The sequence below is a fragment of the Staurois parvus genome, unplaced genomic scaffold (genome assembly GCF_062004578.1).
Source record: "Staurois parvus isolate SC_StPar_1 unplaced genomic scaffold, SC_StPar_1.0 ptg001162l, whole genome shotgun sequence".
NCBI classification, from domain to species: Eukaryota; Metazoa; Chordata; class Amphibia; order Anura; family Ranidae; genus Staurois; species Staurois parvus.
In genome coordinates this window covers 4,934,083-4,953,842 of record NW_028318958.1, presented here as the reverse complement: position 1 = coordinate 4,953,842, position 19,760 = coordinate 4,934,083, and positions in this window count along the sequence as shown.

The following is a 19,760-nucleotide window of genomic DNA, read 5'->3' as shown; positions in this document are numbered from 1 at the left end:
TATCTTACATGCTATTAACCCGACTCTATGTGAGAGATGTTGGAGATGTCTGGGGGGAACAGGTTCTTTGATACATATCTTTTGGTTCTGCCCTCAGATCTGGAGCTTTTGGGATATGGTCAGAAATGTCTTAGAGCAAGTTTTAAATGTTGCTCTTCCATTAGATCCACTTCATTACCTTTTAGGTCTCCCATTTAGGGGTATTTATAAATGCTGTAACAAACTAGGGGTTCATATACTGACTGCTGCTAGACGATTGATTACTAGATTTTGGAAATCGGTGGATGTCCATACGCTAAACCACTTATTGCAAATGATTTCTGAAGTTAGGGATATAGAATACCCCACTGCTTTATCGGGCGACTACCAAGGCCACTTTAGGTCCACTTGAGAAATATGGGATCATTCTCCCTTTGGTAGTACCCCCTTGTATACTGCTGACACCTCCTGAATCGCTAATCTGTATTAAGTTTATTCCGTTTGCAGGTCCATGTTATTCTATGTTGTTAACCACTTGAGCCCCAGAGGATTTACCCCCCTTAATGACCAGGCCTTTTTTTGCTGTTTGGCGCTGCACTAATTCAAATGATAATTGCGCGGTCATGCAATGCTGTACCCAAACGAAATTTATGTCCTTTTTTTCACACAAATAGAGCTTTCTTTTGGTGGTATTTGATCACCTGTGAGCTTTTTATTTTTTGCGCTATAAACAAAAAAACCCCGAAAATTTTGAAAAAAAACAATATTTTCTACTTTCAGCTATAAAAAATATATCGTAAACTCAAAGTTAGTCATAAATTTAAGCCAAAATGTATTCTGCTCCATGTTTTTGGTAAAAAAAATCCCAATAAGTGTATATTGATTGCTTTGTGTGAAAGTTATAGCGTCTACAAACTATGGTATAGATACTGTAATTTATGCCTTTTTTTGCTATACAGCGCTGCACTAACTCAAATGATAATTGCGCGATCATGCAATGCTGTACCCAAACGAAAATTACGTCCTTTTTTTCACACAAATAGAACTTTCTTTTGGTGGTATTTGATCACCTGTGAGCTTTTTATTTTTTGCGCTATAAACAAAAAAAACACAAAATTTTTGAAAAAAAACAATATTTTCTACTTTCAGCTATAAAAAATATATCGTAAACTCAAAGTTAGTCATAAATTTAAGCCAAAATGTATTCTGCTACATGTTTTTGGTAAAAAAAAATCCGCATTAGCGGGCAAACTGGCGCTATCTAGGAGGGGCGCTAACACTATCGGAAGTCACCAGTGACACTAATACAGTGATCAGTAAAAATCTGTTCACTGTAATCAATGACACTGGTGACAGGGCAGTGAAGGGGTTAACTGGGGGGGGGGTGATCAAGGGGTTAAATGGGATTTCTGGTGCACTAGCGGGCAAACTGGCGCTATCTGGGAGGGGCGCTAACACTATCGGAAGTCGCCAGCGACACTGATACAGTGATCAGTAAAAATCTGTTCACTGATCAATGACACTGGTGACAGGGCAGTGAAGGGGTCAACTCGAGGGGGGGGGGCGATCAAGGGGTTAGACAGGATTATTGGTGTATTAGCGGGCAATCTGGCGCTATCTGGGAGGGGCGCTAACACTATCGGAAGTCGCCAGCGACACTGATACAGTGATCAGTAAAAATCGGTTCACTGATCAGTGACACTGGTGACAGGGCAATGAAGGGGTTAACTGGGGGGATCAAGGGGTTAAGCGGGATTACTGGTGTACTGGCGGGCAATCTGGCGCTATCAGGGAGGGGCGCTAACACTATCGGAAGTCGCCAGCGACACTGATACAGTGATCAGTAAAAATCGGTTCACTGATCAGTGACACTGGTGACAGGGCAGTGAAGGGGTTAACTGGGGGGGGGATTAAGGGGTTAAATGGGACTACTAGTGTACTAGCGGGCAATCTGGCGCTATCTGGGAGGGGCGCTAACTCTATCGGAAGTCGCCAGCGACACTGATACAGTGATCAGTAAAAATTGGTTCACTGATCAGTGACACTGGTGACAGGGCAGTGAAGGGGTTAACTGGGGGGGGCGATCAAGGGGTTAAACGGGATTACTGGTGTACTGGCGGGCAATCTGGCGCTATCTGGGAGGGGCGCTAACACTATCGGAAGTCACCAGCGACACTGATACAGTGATCAGTAAAAATCGGTTCACTGATCAGTGACACTGGTGACAAGGCAGTGAATGGGTTAACTGGGGGGGAGATTAAGGGGTTAAATGGGATTACTGGTGTACTAGCGGGCAATCTGGCGCTATCTGGGAGGGGCGCTAACACTAACGGAAGTTGCCAGCGACACTGATGCAGTGATCAGTAAAAATTGGTTCACTGATCAGTGACACTGGTGACAGGGCAGTGAAGGGGTTAACTGGGGGGGGGGCGATCAAGGGGTTAAACGGGATTACTGGTGTACTGGCGGGCAAACTGGCACTATCTGGGAGGGGCGCTAACTCTATCGGAAGTCGCCAGCGACACTGATACAGTGATCAATAAAAATTGGTTCACTGATCAGTGACACTGGTGACAGGGCAGTGAAGGGGTTAACTGGGGGGGGGGGGGCGATCAAGGGGTTAAACGGGATTACTGGTGTACTGGCGGGCAAACTGGCGCTATCTGGGAGGGGCGCTAACTCTATCGGAAGTCGCCAGCGACACTGATACAGTGATCAGTAAAAATCGGTTCACTGATCAGTGACACTGGTGACAGGGCAGTGCAGGGGTTAACTGGGGGGGGGGGCGATCAAGGGGTTAAACGGGATTACTGGTGTACTGGCGGGCAATCTGGCGCTATCTGGGAGGGGCGCTAACTCGGAAGTCGCCAGCGACACTGATCAGTAAAAATCGCTTCACTGATCAGTGACACTGGTGACAGGGCAGTGAAGGGTTAACTGGGGGGGGGCGATCAGGGGGTTAAATGTGTCCTAGAGTGTTCTAACTGTAGTGTAGTGCTTGTGTACTCACTTTTTGGATGTCTTCTTCTCTGTCTGGAACGGAATGTGTCCAGGCAGAGAAGAATGACATCATATCCTGCCCTGTGTATTTGTCAACACAGGACAGGATAGGACAGGGACCAATCATGTGATTTCAGCCAGAAATCACTGGCTGAAATCTAATGATTGATCCCTCCTGGATCAAATCGTGTCACCCGCGGGTCGGCGGGAGCGCGCTCGCGCGCCCCCTGCCTGGCAAAAGTGTCGGGAGCGCGGAACCCGTTTTAAAACGTGGTTTTGCGCTCCACTGCCGCCCTGCACACGTATATACACAGTGGCAGGACGGCAAGCGGTTAATATACACAGTTTTATCATGCTGTCTGTTAACCTTCTATTGTTTTATATATTGTCTATGTTACATGCAACGTCCACAATCATGGTGTTGTTGTATATCTGTACTATTAAAATTGGCTTTGGCCTTTAATAAAAATGCACAATATAAAAAAACCAAAAAACAAAAGGTGTGTTACGTCTTACAGTTCTTTTACTTTAGAAAGCAACCACAGCCTGAATAGCAAAACCTGTCCTCACCAGCAGAGGTGCAGAGGTCTGACATCACCCCTGCTGAGCCAGCACTAGAACTCTACAATCAGCAAGGAGAATGAGGTTTGAGCTATAGGTGTAACTCAGCAGGAGGGGGGCACCAAAGAGAGATCACTGATTCCACACAGGGAGCAAACATCTTTATTTACAGTATTTTGGCAGGGAACAGGCTTTTCTATTCAATCTTTAGAAATAAAAAGCAAGCTGTAAGTCTCGGTTCACATTACTGTGACCTGAAAGTAGAGCGACTTACAGTGTGACTTTGCCAGGCAACTTCCTGGCGACTTAAGTACTACTTTGAAGCGACTTGGATGTGACTTTAAAGTGACATTGAAGCGCCTTTCAGGGAATGCCTGGGTAATCTTCCTGTAATGTTGGATCCAAATCACATCAATATACAGTAGATGAGGATCCAACTTGGAGGCAGCTTCCATTCTAAAGTCAGATAGAAGTCACCTTGGAGTAGAACAGGAACCTTTTCTAAAGTCGGAGCAACTTCAGTAGTGTTAATTAAGACAGATCTCATTGACTAACAAGGAATTTCACATGCCATGCGACTTGAGATCTCACAAGTCAGATCCCAAGTCATGGCAATGTGAACCGAGCCTAAGACTTTGCCCACCTTTTGCTTTGATAAACCTGCAATGTATTTAGAATAAACACTCAACTAGGCTTTAGATCGTTTAGATCTGAGATGATGATATAATCTAGTAAGAGATCTAAAAGAGATTCTGTTCCAGGTAGGAGAGGGGGAGTCTGCTGCAGGTATTGGAGGTACCTTTACATATCTCCAACAACCTGCCATACCCTACCAACATGGCTGATTATTAGTTCTGACATTTCTAGGCACTCTTCCATGTATTAAAATAATCCCTACTGTAGACATCACAGTCAATTGGAGCAAGAATGTGAAGGAGGTAGGAAGGATCAGGCAACCTCAGATATGGTCAGGATATACTTGAGATTGAGATTTGGCCGTATCAGGAACATTTTAGTGGCTACCGCGAGTAAGAGTAAGAGTACCTCTAGTACACAGTTTTTTTATATTTGGCTCTCCAACGGAGCTTCTTTAAATGAGAATCAAGCCAAGTTTTTATTTGAAAATTAGCAGGCCTTGAAAAAAAATATTTGCAAACAAATTTTGTTAGTAATGTTTACCAATTGCTTCTCTCTTGATTAATATTATATGTCAAAGTGGCATATGTTTTTAAATCCAAAATAAAATTTGCACTTAAAGCTCAGCATCACCATTTATTATATTAACAGTCTGCTGTACATTTTCTGCTGCATCTGCAGCGGGATATGAAGATATAGACTTATCTCCTCGTAACATTGGTGTGTTGCTCTTTCCTAAGCACTAACAGTCAGCAGCTGGTTTATCATTGAAAGAACCATATGGTTGTCAGTAATAATATGCTATATTTATTTATAACCTTTTTTCTTAATCCATCCAGGCCACTGAAAAGCAGAAAGAAATATATGCTATGTACAACATGTAAAACCAATGATTCATCTCCATGAATTATAGAAGCAAAAAAAAAAAAATTCAGCAAAGAGCTTAGTAGTTTGAGGAAAAATTTCAACTTGTGGGCTCTTGGGCTTAGCATCTACGGTCACATTAAAGTGAAATTCTATATAATCATGGAACTAAACTGGAATTGCCCTAAAGAGTGATATGGAAAATGAACAAACAAATAGAATGAGCTTGTATGTTGTAGTATTTGAGAAAAAAATCAGCAAAGAGTTTAGTTGTTTGAGGGAGAATTTCAACTTGTGGGTTCTTGAGCTTAGCATCTATGGTCACATTAAAGTGAAATTCTTCATAATTCTGTAAATAAACTGGAGTTGTCCTAACAAGTGATAAGGAAAATGGACAAGCAAATAAAATGAACTTGTATGTTGTAGTATTTAAGAAAAAGTTAAGCAGAGCACAGTGGCTAAATGGTTAGCACTTCCGCCTGGCAGTACTAGGGTTGTTGGTTCGAATCCCAGCCGCGGCCCCTCCTGCCTGGAGTTTGCATGTTCTCTCTGTGCCTGTGTGGGTTTCCTCCCACACGCCAAAGAGATGCTGGTAGGTTAATTGGATCCTGGCTAAACTGGCCCTTGTATATGAATGTGAGTTAGGGATTGTATAATTAATTTAGGTAATACTTGTGAGCCACTTATTAGAATTTAACAAGGTTCGCTGACATTAATCACATCCTCAGATAATGTTTATACAAAAATAAAATATATAAATAACTGTTGCCCTCCTAATTAGTGATACTATGTGTAGCAACTTAAAATCTATTTTAAATACTGCTAATTAATTATACCGCTTTTTGTTCACAAATGGAACTCTGTATGTTGTGTTGCACCGTATGAAAAGTGGTGGGTATCCCTTAAGTGCTTGCCAATGCTCCTCTCCTCATAAGCCAGTATTCCTCCAGGGATCTCTCACTCCCTCTGCCGCTGTTTATCTCCTCCTCCTTAGATGTTCCTCAGTACCATACCATAAGAAAGAAATAGGAACATAGTGCCTTATCCTTTGAGATAATAATTTTATTATGTGCCCAAAATATGCACTCACATTATAAAAGTATTAAAAACGTTTTGTAAAATTGTGATCTTAGCTGTGTGCGCCGCACACAGAGCATACTCACCATCCACGAGTGTTAGTGACGCCGTAGCCCCTCCCCTACGCGTTACACCACCGGTCACGTGGCTTAAAAGGAGGTGAGCGCATAGCCTAATCACATTAAGGAGTCACTGGAAATCACCATTTGTGGATCACTTTATTGTCAATATTGGAATTGTCACCATTTGTTTTAATCAGAGACGTTTATTGATTTTCTTGGATCACTTAAAGTTTTTGGACAGTCACTATTTATTTATCACCAGAGACTTTATCTTACTTAATTTTATTAAGGTAGCACATTATATTTTTTCACATTTATAATACTGTTGTTTGTTCACATTATATTATGCTTTAATTAGCAGTATTTAAAATAGATTTTAAGTTGCTACACATAGTATCACTAATTAGGAGCGCAACATTTATTTATTTATAGACATTAGATTGTACGCCCCTTGAGGGTTAGGGACTGATGGGAATGTACAATATATATGTAAAGTGCTGTGTAAATTGACGGCAATATATAAGTACCTGAAATAAATAAATAAGCAGACTTTAATAGTTTGAGGGAGAATTTGATCTTGCGGGTTCTTGGGCTTAGCATTAGAGATGAGCGAAGTATTCAAAAATTCGATTCGACTGATTCGGCGAATTCGTAGAAAAATTTCGATTCGAGTCGAATATATTCGCTGTGAATTTAACTTAAAAAAGGGTGTTTCTAGGCTTCAGAGAGACTTAATATTAGTGCTGAACACTGTACCTTTAATTTAAATGCCCTTGGAGTCTGCTGGGGAAGAGAAATAATACTGTCAGGCAGTATGACATGCAGATGAGTGCCGTCGATCTTAGAATCACCGCACACTTCACTCATTTGGCCAGTCACGGGGCCAAAACCAGAGTGTGGAGCCACAGTGTGGCGGTGGAGGCAGCAGCAATGGGAGGCCATACAGCACCCTATGACAAAAATGGAAACCACCAGCAGTGTGAGGAGACCTGAAAGTGGCACATGGCAGAGTGTGGCGATAGAGACAGCAGCAATGGGAGGCCGTACAGGGACCCATGACACACTCTGGACCTGGCAGCAGCATGAGGAGGCGGTACAGGGGCCCATGGCAGATTACGGGCCTGGCAGCAGCATGAGGAGTCGGTACGGGGGCCCATGGCAGATTACAGGCCTGGCAGCAGCAATGGGAGGCCGTACAGGGACCCATGACACAATCTGGACCTGGTAGCAGCATGGGGAGGCGGTACAGGGGCCCATGACAGATTACGGGCCTGGCAGCAGCATTTGGAGTCGGTACGGGGGCCCATGACACACTCTGGACCTGGCAGCAGCATGAGGAGGCGGTACAGGGGCGCATGACAGATTACGAGCCTGGCAGCAGCAACTTGGACAGGAGGACGTTCAGTTTCTGCACCGTCTGGTGCGTGCTCGCAAACTGTTGTCTCTTGGAAACGGATTCCAAGAAAGACTGCTGACGGAATCCGTGAAGAGGAGTAGCAGGAGAAGGAGCATCTGAACGAGCGGAATATGCCAACAAGCGACAACAGGGGCCCATGGCAGATTAGGGGCCTGGCAGCAGCTATGGGAGGCCCATAATCTGCCAGCACCCTATGACAAAAAATGGAACCCACCAGCAGTGTGAGGAGACCTGAAAGTGGCACATGGCAGAGTGTGGCGATGGAGACAGCAGCAATGGGAGGCCGTACAGGGACCCATGACAGACTCTGGACCTGGCAGCAGCATGAGGAGGCGGTATAGGGGCCCATGGCAGATTAGGGGCCTGGCAGCAGCTATGGGAGGCCCGTAATCTGCCAGCACCCTATGACAAAAAATGGAATACACCAGCAGTGTGAGGATACCTGAAAGTGGCACATGGCAGAGTGTGGCGATGGAGACAGCAGCAATGGGAGGCCGTACAGGGACCCATGAGAGACTCTGGACTTGGCAGCAGCATGAGGAGGCGGTATAGGGGCCCATGGCAGATTAGGGGCCTGGCAGCAGCTATGGGAGGCCCGTAATCTGCCAGCACCCTATGACAAAAAATGGAACACACCAGCAGTGTGAGGAGACCTGAAAGTGGCACATGTTTGGGGCATGATTCATGGCGGATTTAGTCAGTTGTGTCAGGAACTGGTGGTTTGAAATCCAGACTAATCCACGCCTGATTCATTTTCACAAACGTCAGTCTCTCCACACTTTGGGTGGACAGTCGTGTCCTCCGCGGAGTTGCAATACCTCCTGCCGCACTAAACACGCGCTCCGATGCCACGCTACTGGCCGGGCATGACAGCCTTTCAAGGGCAAATTCAGCTAGTTGGGGCCAAAGGTCAAGTTTCGTTGCCCAGTAGTCAAGGGGATTGTCTACCTCGGTTGGCAGGGTGCTGTCCAAGTAGGCCTAAGCCTGTTGTTTGAGGTCCTGCTCCAGGTCCACCTGATGCTGCTGCTGCTGCGGCTGGTTAGTAGTTTCCTCACTGCGCTGGTGAAGAAAGCTACTCATCATCGACTGCAGACTGAGGCAGCCGCTGCTGGTGGAGCTGCCACTGCTCCTACCACCCCACCCCTCCCCTGCTGCCATGGCAGCGGAACGCGAGCGCACAGGGCCCACAGTGTCTGAGGATGGACGTTGGCGCAGACAGGCAGAGACCAGCTGACTACATAGGTGGTTTTTATAGTACGTTATTTTGGCCTCCCTCTCAGCAGGTGTGAAAAAGGCCACCATTTTTGAACGGTAGCGAGGGTCCAACAAGGTGGACAGCCAAAAGTCATCCCTCTGTCTGATGGTTATTATTCGGCTGTCGCTACGCAAGCAAGCGAGCATGCTATGGGCCATTTGTGCCAAGGAATGCGAGGGACTCCCTGCCTCCATCTCCACAGCATACTGCCACGGTGCGTCTGGGTCCTCTGTCTCCTCCTCCTCCTCCTCTACCAGATGCTCCTGCTCCTCCACTCCTGTCCGCTGAGTGGAAAAACCACCCATTTCACTCAATAATTCCTGAGCACCAATGTCCTCCTCTACCTCCTCCTCTTCTTCCTGTCCTGCCCCCACAGGGGTCATGTGGCGTTGAGATCTGTGCGCCACGTCTACCGCACCCTGACCAGCCATTGTTAACAGCATTTGTTCCAGGACGTGCAACAGAGGAATGACGTCGTTCATCCCATAGTCCTGCCGACTCACGAATAGCGTGGCCTCCTCAAAGGGCCTGAGCAAGCGCAGGTGTCACGCATGAGCTGCCAATGGCTGACATCTAAGTTACACAGGGAGTACCTTTATCCGCTTTTAACATCAGGAAATCGGTGATGGCCTTTCGCTGTTCGTAAAGGCGGTCTAACATATGTAGGGTTGAATTCCACCTTGTTGCAACGTCACAGCATGAGGAGTCGGTACGGGGGCCCATGGCAGATTACGTGCCTGGCAGCAGCAATGGGAGGCCCGTAATCTGCCAGCACCCTATGTCAAAAAATTCTACACACCAGCAGTGTGAGGAGACCTGAAAGTGGCACATGGCAGAGTGTGGCGATGGAGACAGCAGCAATGGGAGGCCGTACAGGGACCCATGACAGACTCTGGACCTGGCAGCAGCATGAGGAGGCGGTATATAGGGGCCTATGGCAGATTAGGGGCCTGGCAGCAGCTATGGGAGGCCCATAATCTGCCAGCACCCTATGTCAAAAAATTCTACACACCAGCAGTGTGTGAGGAGACCTGAAAGTGGCACATGGCAGAGTGTGGCGATGGAGACAGCAGCAATGGGAGGCCGTACAGGGACCCATGACAGACTCTGGACCTGGCAGCAGCATGAGGAGGCGGTATATAGGGGCCCATGGCAGATTAGGGGCCTGGCAGCAGCAATGGGAGGCCCGTAATCTGCCAACACCCTATGTCAAAAAATTCTACACACCAGCAGTGTGTGAGGAGACCTGAAAGTGGCACATGGCAGAGTGTGGCGATGGAGACAGCAGCAATGGGAGGCCGTACAGGGACCCATGACAGACTCTGGACCTGGCAGCAGCATGAGGAAGCGGTATATAGGGGCCCATGGCAGATTAGGGGCCTGGCAGCAGCAATGGGAGGCCCGTAATCTGCCAACACCCTATGTCAAAAAATTCTACACACCAGCAGTGTGTGAGGAGACCTGAAAGTGGCACATGGCAGAGTGTGGCGATGGAGACAGCAGCAATGGGAGGCCGTACAGGGACCCATGACAGACTCTGGACCTGGCAGCAGCATGAGGAGGCGGTATATAGGGGCCCATGGCAGATTAGGGGCCTGGCAGCAGCAATGGGAGGCCCGTAATCTGCCAACACCCTATGTCAAAAAATTCTACACACCAGCAGTGTGTGAGGAGACCTGAAAGTGGCACATGGCAGAGTGTGGCGATGGAGACAGCAGCAATGGGAGGCCGTACAGGGACCCATGACAGACTCTGGACCTGGCAGCAGCATGAGGAGGCGGTATATAGGGGCCTATGGCAGATTAGGGGCCTGGCAGCAGCTATGGGAGGCCCGTAATCTGCCAGCACCCTATGTCAAAAAATTCTACACACCAGCAGTGTGTGAGGAGACCTGAAAGTGGCACATGGCAGAGTGTGGCGATGGAGACAGCAGCAATGGGAGGCCGTACAGGGACCCATGAGAGACTCTGGACCTGGCAGCAGCATGAGGAAGCGGTATATAGGGGCCTATGGCAGATTAGGGGCCTGGCAGCAGCTATAGGAGGCCCATAATCTGCCAGCACCCTATGTCAAAAAATTCAACACACCAGCAGTGTGAGGAGACCTGAAAGTGGCACATGGCATGAGACACTGTGGACCTGGCAGCAGCATGAGGAGGCGGTATATAGGGGCCCATGGCAGATTAGGGGCCTGGCAGCAGCTATGGGAGGCCCATAATCTGCCAGCACCCTATGTCAAAAAATTCTACACACCAGCAGTGTGTGAGGAGACCTGAAAGTGGCACATGGCAGAGTGTGGTGATGGAGACAGCAGCAATGGGAGGCCGTACAGGGACCCATGACAGACTCTGGACCTGGCAGCAGCATGAGGAGGCGGTATATAGGGGCCCATGGCAGATTAGGGGCCTGGCAGCAGCAATGGGAGGCCCGTAATCTGCCAGCACCCTATGTCAAAAAATTCTACACACCAGCAGTGTGTGAGGAGACCTGAAAGTGGCACATGGCAGAGTGTGGCGATGGAGACAGCAGCAATGGGAGGCCGTACAGGGACCCATGACAGACTCTGGACCTGGCAGCAGCATGAGGAGGCGGTATATAGGGGCCCATGGCAGATTAGGGGCCTGGCAGCAGCAATGGGAGGCCCGTAATCTGCCAACACCCTATGTCAAAAAATTCTACACACCAGCAGTGTGTGAGGAGACCTGAAAGTGGCACATGGCAGAGTGTGGCGATGGAGACAGCAGCAATGGGAGGCCGTACAGGGACCCATGACAGACTCTGGACCTGGCAGCAGCATGAGGAGGCGGTATATAGGGGCCTATGGCAGATTAGGGGCCTGGCAGCAGCTATGGGAGGCCCGTAATCTGCCAGCACCCTATGTCAAAAAATTCTACACACCAGCAGTGTGTGAGGAGACCTGAAAGTGGCACATGGCAGAGTGTGGCGATGGAGACAGCAGTAATGGGAGGCCGTACAGGGACCCATGAGAGACTCTGGACCTGGCAGCAGCATGAGGAAGCGGTATATAGGGGCCTATGGCAGATTAGGGGCCTGGCAGCAGCTATAGGAGGCCCATAATCTGCCAGCACCCTATGTCAAAAAATTCAACACACCAGCAGTGTGAGGAGACCTGAAAGTGCAACATGGCATGAGACACTGTGGACCTGGCAGCAGCATGAGGAGGCGGTATATAGGGGCCCATGGCAGATTAGGGGCCTGGCAGCAGCTATGGGAGGCCCATAATCTGCCAGCACCCTATGTCAAAAAATTCTACACACCAGCAGTGTGTGAGGAGACCTGAAAGTGGCACATGGCAGAGTGTGGCGATGGAGACAGCAGCAATGGGAGGCCGTACAGGGACCCATGACAGACTCTGGACCTGGCAGCAGCATGAGGAGGCGGTATATAGGGGCCCATGGCAGATTAGGGGCCTGGCAGCAGCAATGGGAGGCCCGTAATCTGCCAGCACCCTATGTCAAAAAATTCTACACACCAGCAGTGTGTGAGGAGACCTGAAAGTGGCACATGGCAGAGTGTGGCGATGGAGACAGCAGCAATGGGAGGCCGTACAGGGACCCATGAGAGACACTGGACCTGGCAGCAGCATAAGGAAGCGGTATATAGGGGCCTATGGCAGATTAGGGGCCTGGCAGCAGCTATAGGAGGCCCATAATCTGCCAGCACCCTATGTCAAAAAATTCAACACACCAGCAGTGTGAGGAGACCTGAAAGTGGCACATGGCATGAGACACTGTGGACCTGGCAGCAGCATGAGGAGGCGGTACATAGGGGCCCATGGCAGATTAGGGGCCTGGCAGCAGCTATGGGAGGCCCATAATCTGCCAGCACCCTATGTCAAAAAATTCTACACACCAGCAGTGTGTGAGGAGACCTGAAAGTGGCACATGGCAGAGTGTGGCGATGGAGACAGCAGCAATGGGAGGCCGTACAGGGACCCATGACAGACTCTGGACCTGGCAGCAGCATGAGGAGGTGGTATATAGGGGCCCATGGCAGATTAGGGGCCTGGCAGCAGCAATGGGAGGCCCGTAATCTGCCAGCACCCTATGTCAAAAAATTCTACACACCAGCAGTGTGTGAGGAGACCTGAAAGTGGCACATGGCAGAGTGTGGCGATGGAGACAGCAGCAATGGGAGGCCGTACAGGGACCCATGAGAGACTCTGGACCTGGCAGCAGCATGAGGAAGCGGTATATAGGGGCCTATGGCAGATTAGGGGCCTGGCAGCAGCTATAGGAGGCCCATAATCTGCCAGCACCCTATGTCAAAAAATTCAACACACCAGCAGTGTGAGGAGACCTGAAAGTGGCACATGGCATGAGACACTGTGGACATGGCAGCAGCATGAGGAGGCAGTATATAGGGGCCCATGGCAGATTAGGGGCCTGGCAGCAGCTATGGGAGGCCCATAATCTGCCAGCACCCTATGTCAAAAAATTCTACACACCAGCAGTGTGTGAGGAGACCTGAAAGTGGCACATGGCAGAGTGTGGCGATGGAGACAGCAGCAATGGGAGGCCGTACAGGGACCCATGACAGACTCTGGACCTGGCAGCAGCATGAGGAGGCGGTATATAGGGGCCCATGGCAGATTAGGGGCCTGGCAGCAGCAATGGGAGGCCCGTAATCTGCCAGCACCCTATGTCAAAAAATTCTACACACCAGCAGTGTGTGAGGAGACCTGAAAGTGGCACATGGCAGAGTGTGGCGATGGAGACAGCAGCAATGGGAGGCCGTACAGGGACCCATGACAGACTCTGGACCTGGCAGCAGCATGAGGAGGCGGTATATAGGGGCCCATGGCAGATTAGGGGCCTGGCAGCAGCTATGGGAGGCCCGTAATCTGCCAGCACCCTATGTCAAAAAATTCTACACACCAGCAGTGTGAGGAGACCTGAAAGTGGCACATGGCATGAGACACTGTGGACCTGGCAGCAGCATGAGGAGGCGGTATATAGGGGCCTATGGCAGATTAGGGGCCTGGCAGCAGCTATAGGAGGCCCATAATCTGCCAGCACCCTATGTCAAAAAATTCAACACACCAGCAGTGTGAGGAGACCTGAAAGTGGCACATGGCATGAGACACTGTGGACCTGGCAGCAGCATGAGGAGGCGGTATATAGGGGCCTATGGCAGATTAGGGGCCTGGCAGCAGCTATGGGAGGCCCGTAATCTGCCAGCACCCTATGTCAAAAAACTGAACACACCAGCAGTGTGTGAGGAGACCTGAAAGTGGCACATGGCAGAGTGTGGCGATGGAGACAGCAGCAATGGGAGGCCGTACAGGGACCCATGACAGACTCTGGACCTGGCAGCAGCATGAGGAGGCGGTATATAGGGGCCTATGGCAGATTAGGGGCCTGGCAGCAGCTATGGGAGGCCCGTAATCTGCCAGCACCCTATGTCAAAAAATTCAACACACCAGCAGTGTGAGGAGACCTGAAAGTGGCACATGGCAGAGTGTGGCAATGGAGACAGCAGCAATGGGAGGCCGTACAGGGACCCATGACAGACTCTGGACCTGGCAGCAGCATGAGGAGGCGGTATATAGGGGCCCATGGCAGATTAGGGGCCTGGCAGCAGCAATGGGAGGCCCGTAATCTGCCAGCACCCTATGTCAAAAAATTCTACACACCAGCAGTGTGTGAGGAGACCTGAAAGTGGCACATGGCAGAGTGTGGCGATGGAGACAGCAGCAATGGGAGGCCGTACAGGGACCCATGACAGACTCTGGACCTGGCAGCAGTATGAGGAGGCGGTATATAGGGGCCCATGGCAGATTAGGGGCCTGGCAGCAGCTATGGGAGGCCCGTAATCTGCCAGCACCCTATGTCAAAAAATTCTACACACCAGCAGTGTGAGGAGACCTGAAAGTGGCACATGGCATGAGACACTGTGGACCTGGCAGCAGCATGAGGAGGCGGTATATAGGGGCCTATGGCAGATTAGGGGCCTGGCAGCAGCTATAGGAGGCCCATAATCTGCCAGCACCCTATGTCAAAAAATTCAACACACCAGCAGTGTGAGGAGACCTGAAAGTGGCACATGGCATGAGACACTGTGGACCTGGCAGCAGCATGAGGAGGCGGTACATAGGGGCCCATGGCAGATTAGGGGCCTGGCAGCAGCTATGGGAGGCCCATAATCTGCCAGCACCCTATGTCAAAAAATTCTACACACCAGCAGTGTGTGAGGAGACCTGAAAGTGGCACATGGCAGAGTGTGGCGATGGAGACAGCAGCAATGGGAGGCCGTACAGGGACCCATGAGAGACACTGGACCTGGCAGCAGCATAAGGAAGCGGTATATAGGGGCCTATGGCAGATTAGGGGCCTGGCAGCAGCTATAGGAGGCCCATAATCTGCCAGCACCCTATGTCAAAAAATTCAACACACCAGCAGTGTGAGGAGACCTGAAAGTGGCACATGGCATGAGACACTGTGGACCTGGCAGCAGCATGAGGAGGCGGTACATAGGGGCCCATGGCAGATTAGGGGCCTGGCAGCAGCTATGGGAGGCCCATAATCTGCCAGCACCCTATGTCAAAAAATTCTACACACCAGCAGTGTGTGAGGAGACCTGAAAGTGGCACATGGCAGAGTGTGGCGATGGAGACAGCAGCAATGGGAGGCCGTACAGGGACCCATGACAGACTCTGGACCTGGCAGCAGCATGAGGAGGTGGTATATAGGGGCCCATGGCAGATTAGGGGCCTGGCAGCAGCAATGGGAGGCCCGTAATCTGCCAGCACCCTATGTCAAAAAATTCTACACACCAGCAGTGTGTGAGGAGACCTGAAAGTGGCACATGGCAGAGTGTGGCGATGGAGACAGCAGCAATGGGAGGCCGTACAGGGACCCATGAGAGACTCTGGACCTGGCAGCAGCATGAGGAAGCGGTATATAGGGGCCTATGGCAGATTAGGGGCCTGGCAGCAGCTATAGGAGGCCCATAATCTGCCAGCACCCTATGTCAAAAAATTCAACACACCAGCAGTGTGAGGAGACCTGAAAGTGGCACATGGCATGAGACACTGTGGACATGGCAGCAGCATGAGGAGGCAGTATATAGGGGCCCATGGCAGATTAGGGGCCTGGCAGCAGCTATGGGAGGCCCATAATCTGCCAGCACCCTATGTCAAAAAATTCTACACACCAGCAGTGTGTGAGGAGACCTGAAAGTGGCACATGGCAGAGTGTGGCGATGGAGACAGCAGCAATGGGAGGCCGTACAGGGACCCATGACAGACTCTGGACCTGGCAGCAGCATGAGGAGGCGGTATATAGGGGCCCATGGCAGATTAGGGGCCTGGCAGCAGCAATGGGAGGCCCGTAATCTGCCAGCACCCTATGTCAAAAAATTCTACACACCAGCAGTGTGTGAGGAGACCTGAAAGTGGCACATGGCAGAGTGTGGCGATGGAGACAGCAGCAATGGGAGGCCGTACAGGGACCCATGACAGACTCTGGACCTGGCAGCAGCATGAGGAGGCGGTATATAGGGGCCCATGGCAGATTAGGGGCCTGGCAGCAGCTATGGGAGGCCCGTAATCTGCCAGCACCCTATGTCAAAAAATTCTACACACCAGCAGTGTGAGGAGACCTGAAAGTGGCACATGGCATGAGACACTGTGGACCTGGCAGCAGCATGAGGAGGCGGTATATAGGGGCCTATGGCAGATTAGGGGCCTGGCAGCAGCTATAGGAGGCCCATAATCTGCCAGCACCCTATGTCAAAAAATTCAACACACCAGCAGTGTGAGGAGACCTGAAAGTGGCACATGGCATGAGACACTGTGGACCTGGCAGCAGCATGAGGAGGCGGTATATAGGGGCCTATGGCAGATTAGGGGCCTGGCAGCAGCTATGGGAGGCCCGTAATCTGCCAGCACCCTATGTCAAAAAACTGAACACACCAGCAGTGTGTGAGGAGACCTGAAAGTGGCACATGGCAGAGTGTGGCGATGGAGACAGCAGCAATGGGAGGCCGTACAGGGACCCATGACAGACTCTGGACCTGGCAGCAGCATGAGGAGGCGGTATATAGGGGCCTATGGCAGATTAGGGGCCTGGCAGCAGCTATGGGAGGCCCGTAATCTGCCAGCACCCTATGTCAAAAAATTCAACACACCAGCAGTGTGAGGAGACCTGAAAGTGGCACATGGCAGAGTGTGGCAATGAAGACAGCAGCAATGGGAGGCCGTACAGGGACCCATGACAGACTCTGGACCTGGCAGCAGCATGAGGAGGCGGTATATAGGGGCCCATGGCAGATTAGGGGCCTGGCAGCAGCAATGGGAGGCCCGTAATCTGCCAGCACCCTATGTCAAAAAATTCTACACACCAGCAGTGTGTGAGGAGACCTGAAAGTGGCACATGGCAGAGTGTGGCGATGGAGACAGCAGCAATGGGAGGCCGTACAGGGACCCATGACAGACTCTGGACCTGGCAGCAGTATGAGGAGGCGGTATATAGGGGCCCATGGCAGATTAGGGGCCTGGCAGCAGCTATGGGAGGCCCGTAATCTGCCAGCACCCTATGTCAAAAAATTCTACACACCAGCAGTGTGAGGAGACCTGAAAGTGGCACATGGCATGAGACACTGTGGACCTGGCAGCAGCATGAGGAGGCGGTATATAGGGGCCTATGGCAGATTAGGGGCCTGGCAGCAGCTATAGGAGGCCCATAATCTGCCAGCACCCTATGTCAAAAAATTCAACACACCAGCAGTGTGAGGAGACCTGAAAGTGGCACATGGCATGAGACACTGTGGACCTGGCAGCAGCATGAGGAGGCGGTATATAGGGGCCTATGGCAGATTAGGGGCCTGGCAGCAGCTATGGGAGGCCCGTAATCTGCCAGCACCCTATGTCAAAAAACTGAACACACCAGCAGTGTGTGAGGAGACCTGAAAGTGGCACATGGCAGAGTGTGGCGATGGAGACAGCAGCAGTGGGAGGCCGTACAGGGACCCATGACAGACTCTGGACCTGGCAGCAGCATGAGGAGGCGGTATATAGGGGCCTATGGCAGATTAGGGGCCTGGCAGCAGCTATGGGAGGCCCGTAATCTGCCAGCACCCTATGTCAAAAAATTCAACACACCAGCAGTGTGAGGAGACCTGAAAGTGGCACATGGCAGAGTGTGGCGATGGAGACAGCAGCAATGGGAGGCCGTACAGGGACCCATGACAGACTCTGGACCTGGCAGCAGCATGAGGAGGCGGTATATAGGGGCCCATGGCAGATTAGGGGCCTGGCAGCAGCAATGGGAGGCCCGTAATCTGCCAGCACCCTATGTCAAAAAATTCTACACACCAGCAGTGTGTGAGGAGACCTGAAAGTGGCACATGGCAGAGTGTGGCGATGGAGACAGCAGCAATGGGAGGCCGTACAGGGACCCATGACAGACTCTGGACTTGGCAGCAGCATGAGGAGGCGGTATATAGGGGCCTATGGCAGATTAGGGGCCTGGCAGCAGCTATGGGAGGCCCGTAATCTGCCAGCACCCTATGTCAAAAAACTGAACACACCAGCAGTGTGTGAGGAGACCTGAAAGTGGCACATGGCAGAGTGTGGCGATGGAGACAGCAGCAATGGGAGGCCGTACAGGGACCCATGACAGACTCTGGACCTGGCAGCAGTATGAGGAGGCGGTATATAGGGGCCTATGGCAGATTAGGGGCCTGGCAGCAGCTATGGGAGGCCCGTAATCTGCCAGCACCCTATGTCAAAAAATTCAACACACCAGCAGTGTGAGGAGACCTGAAAGTGGCACATGGCAGAGTGTGGCGATGGAGACAGCAGCAATGGGAGGCCGTACAGGGACCCATGAGAGACTCTGGACCTGGCAGCAGCATGAGGAGGCGGTATATAGGGGCCTATGGCAGATTAGGGGCCTGGCAGCAGCTATGGGAGGCCCGTAATCTGCCAGCACCCTATGTCAAAAAATTCAACACACCAGCAGTGTGAGGAGACCTGAAAGTGGCACATGGCAGAGTGTGGCGATGGAGACAGCAGCAATGGGAGGCCGTACAGGGACCCATGAGAGACTCTGGACCTGGCAGCAGCATGAGGAGGCGGTATATAGGGGCCTATGGCAGATTAGGGGCCTGGCAGCAGCTATGGGAGGCCCGTAATCTGCCAGCACCCTATGTCAAAAAACTGAACACACCAGCAGTGTGTGAGGAGACCTGAAAGTGGCACATGGCAGAGTGTGGCGATGGAGACAGCAGCAATGGGAGGTCTCCCATTGTCCCAACATGGCCCAAATAGTCCCAACATGGGCCCCCTGGCCACGCTTGACTTTCTGGCCACATAGTCGACATACGGCTACGTTTACTTCCTCGGGCGGCTTGACGAAAAATTGCCACACCGCCGAGTAGGAAACTTTGCCCCCGATACTCCTCACTGGCTGACTGCTGCTTCCTCCGTGCACACCGGCACCACTACTGGCCGTGGTGGTAGGCTGCAGTGGAGCTGGTGCTCTACTCCGTGGCCGTTTGGCTCCACTGACACTGCTTCCACTGACACTGCTGCGACCCTGCTGCTGTCTCCTGGGCAACCCACCGACTGTTTCGCTCACTGCCAAGCTGCCACCCTCTTCTCCTGATGATGCGGAAGAAATTGCCTGATGACGACGAGGCTGCCAAGTGCGATCAACCTCCTCATCATCAAGTAGGGTCTCCGCCTCACTACTAGCCCCCTCGGCTGCGTCTGGGTCAGGAGACAGACCTGTCTCTAGACCGGCTACCGGGCCACTCTCCTCGCCACTACTTCTTCGCCTAGCTGCTGAAAAGGCGGATGTCTCCCCCCGTTCCTGACCGCCCTCTGTTAGCTCTTCCTCACTGTACAGTGGGGCTGAGCCCACAGCATGCAATACTTCGCTTGG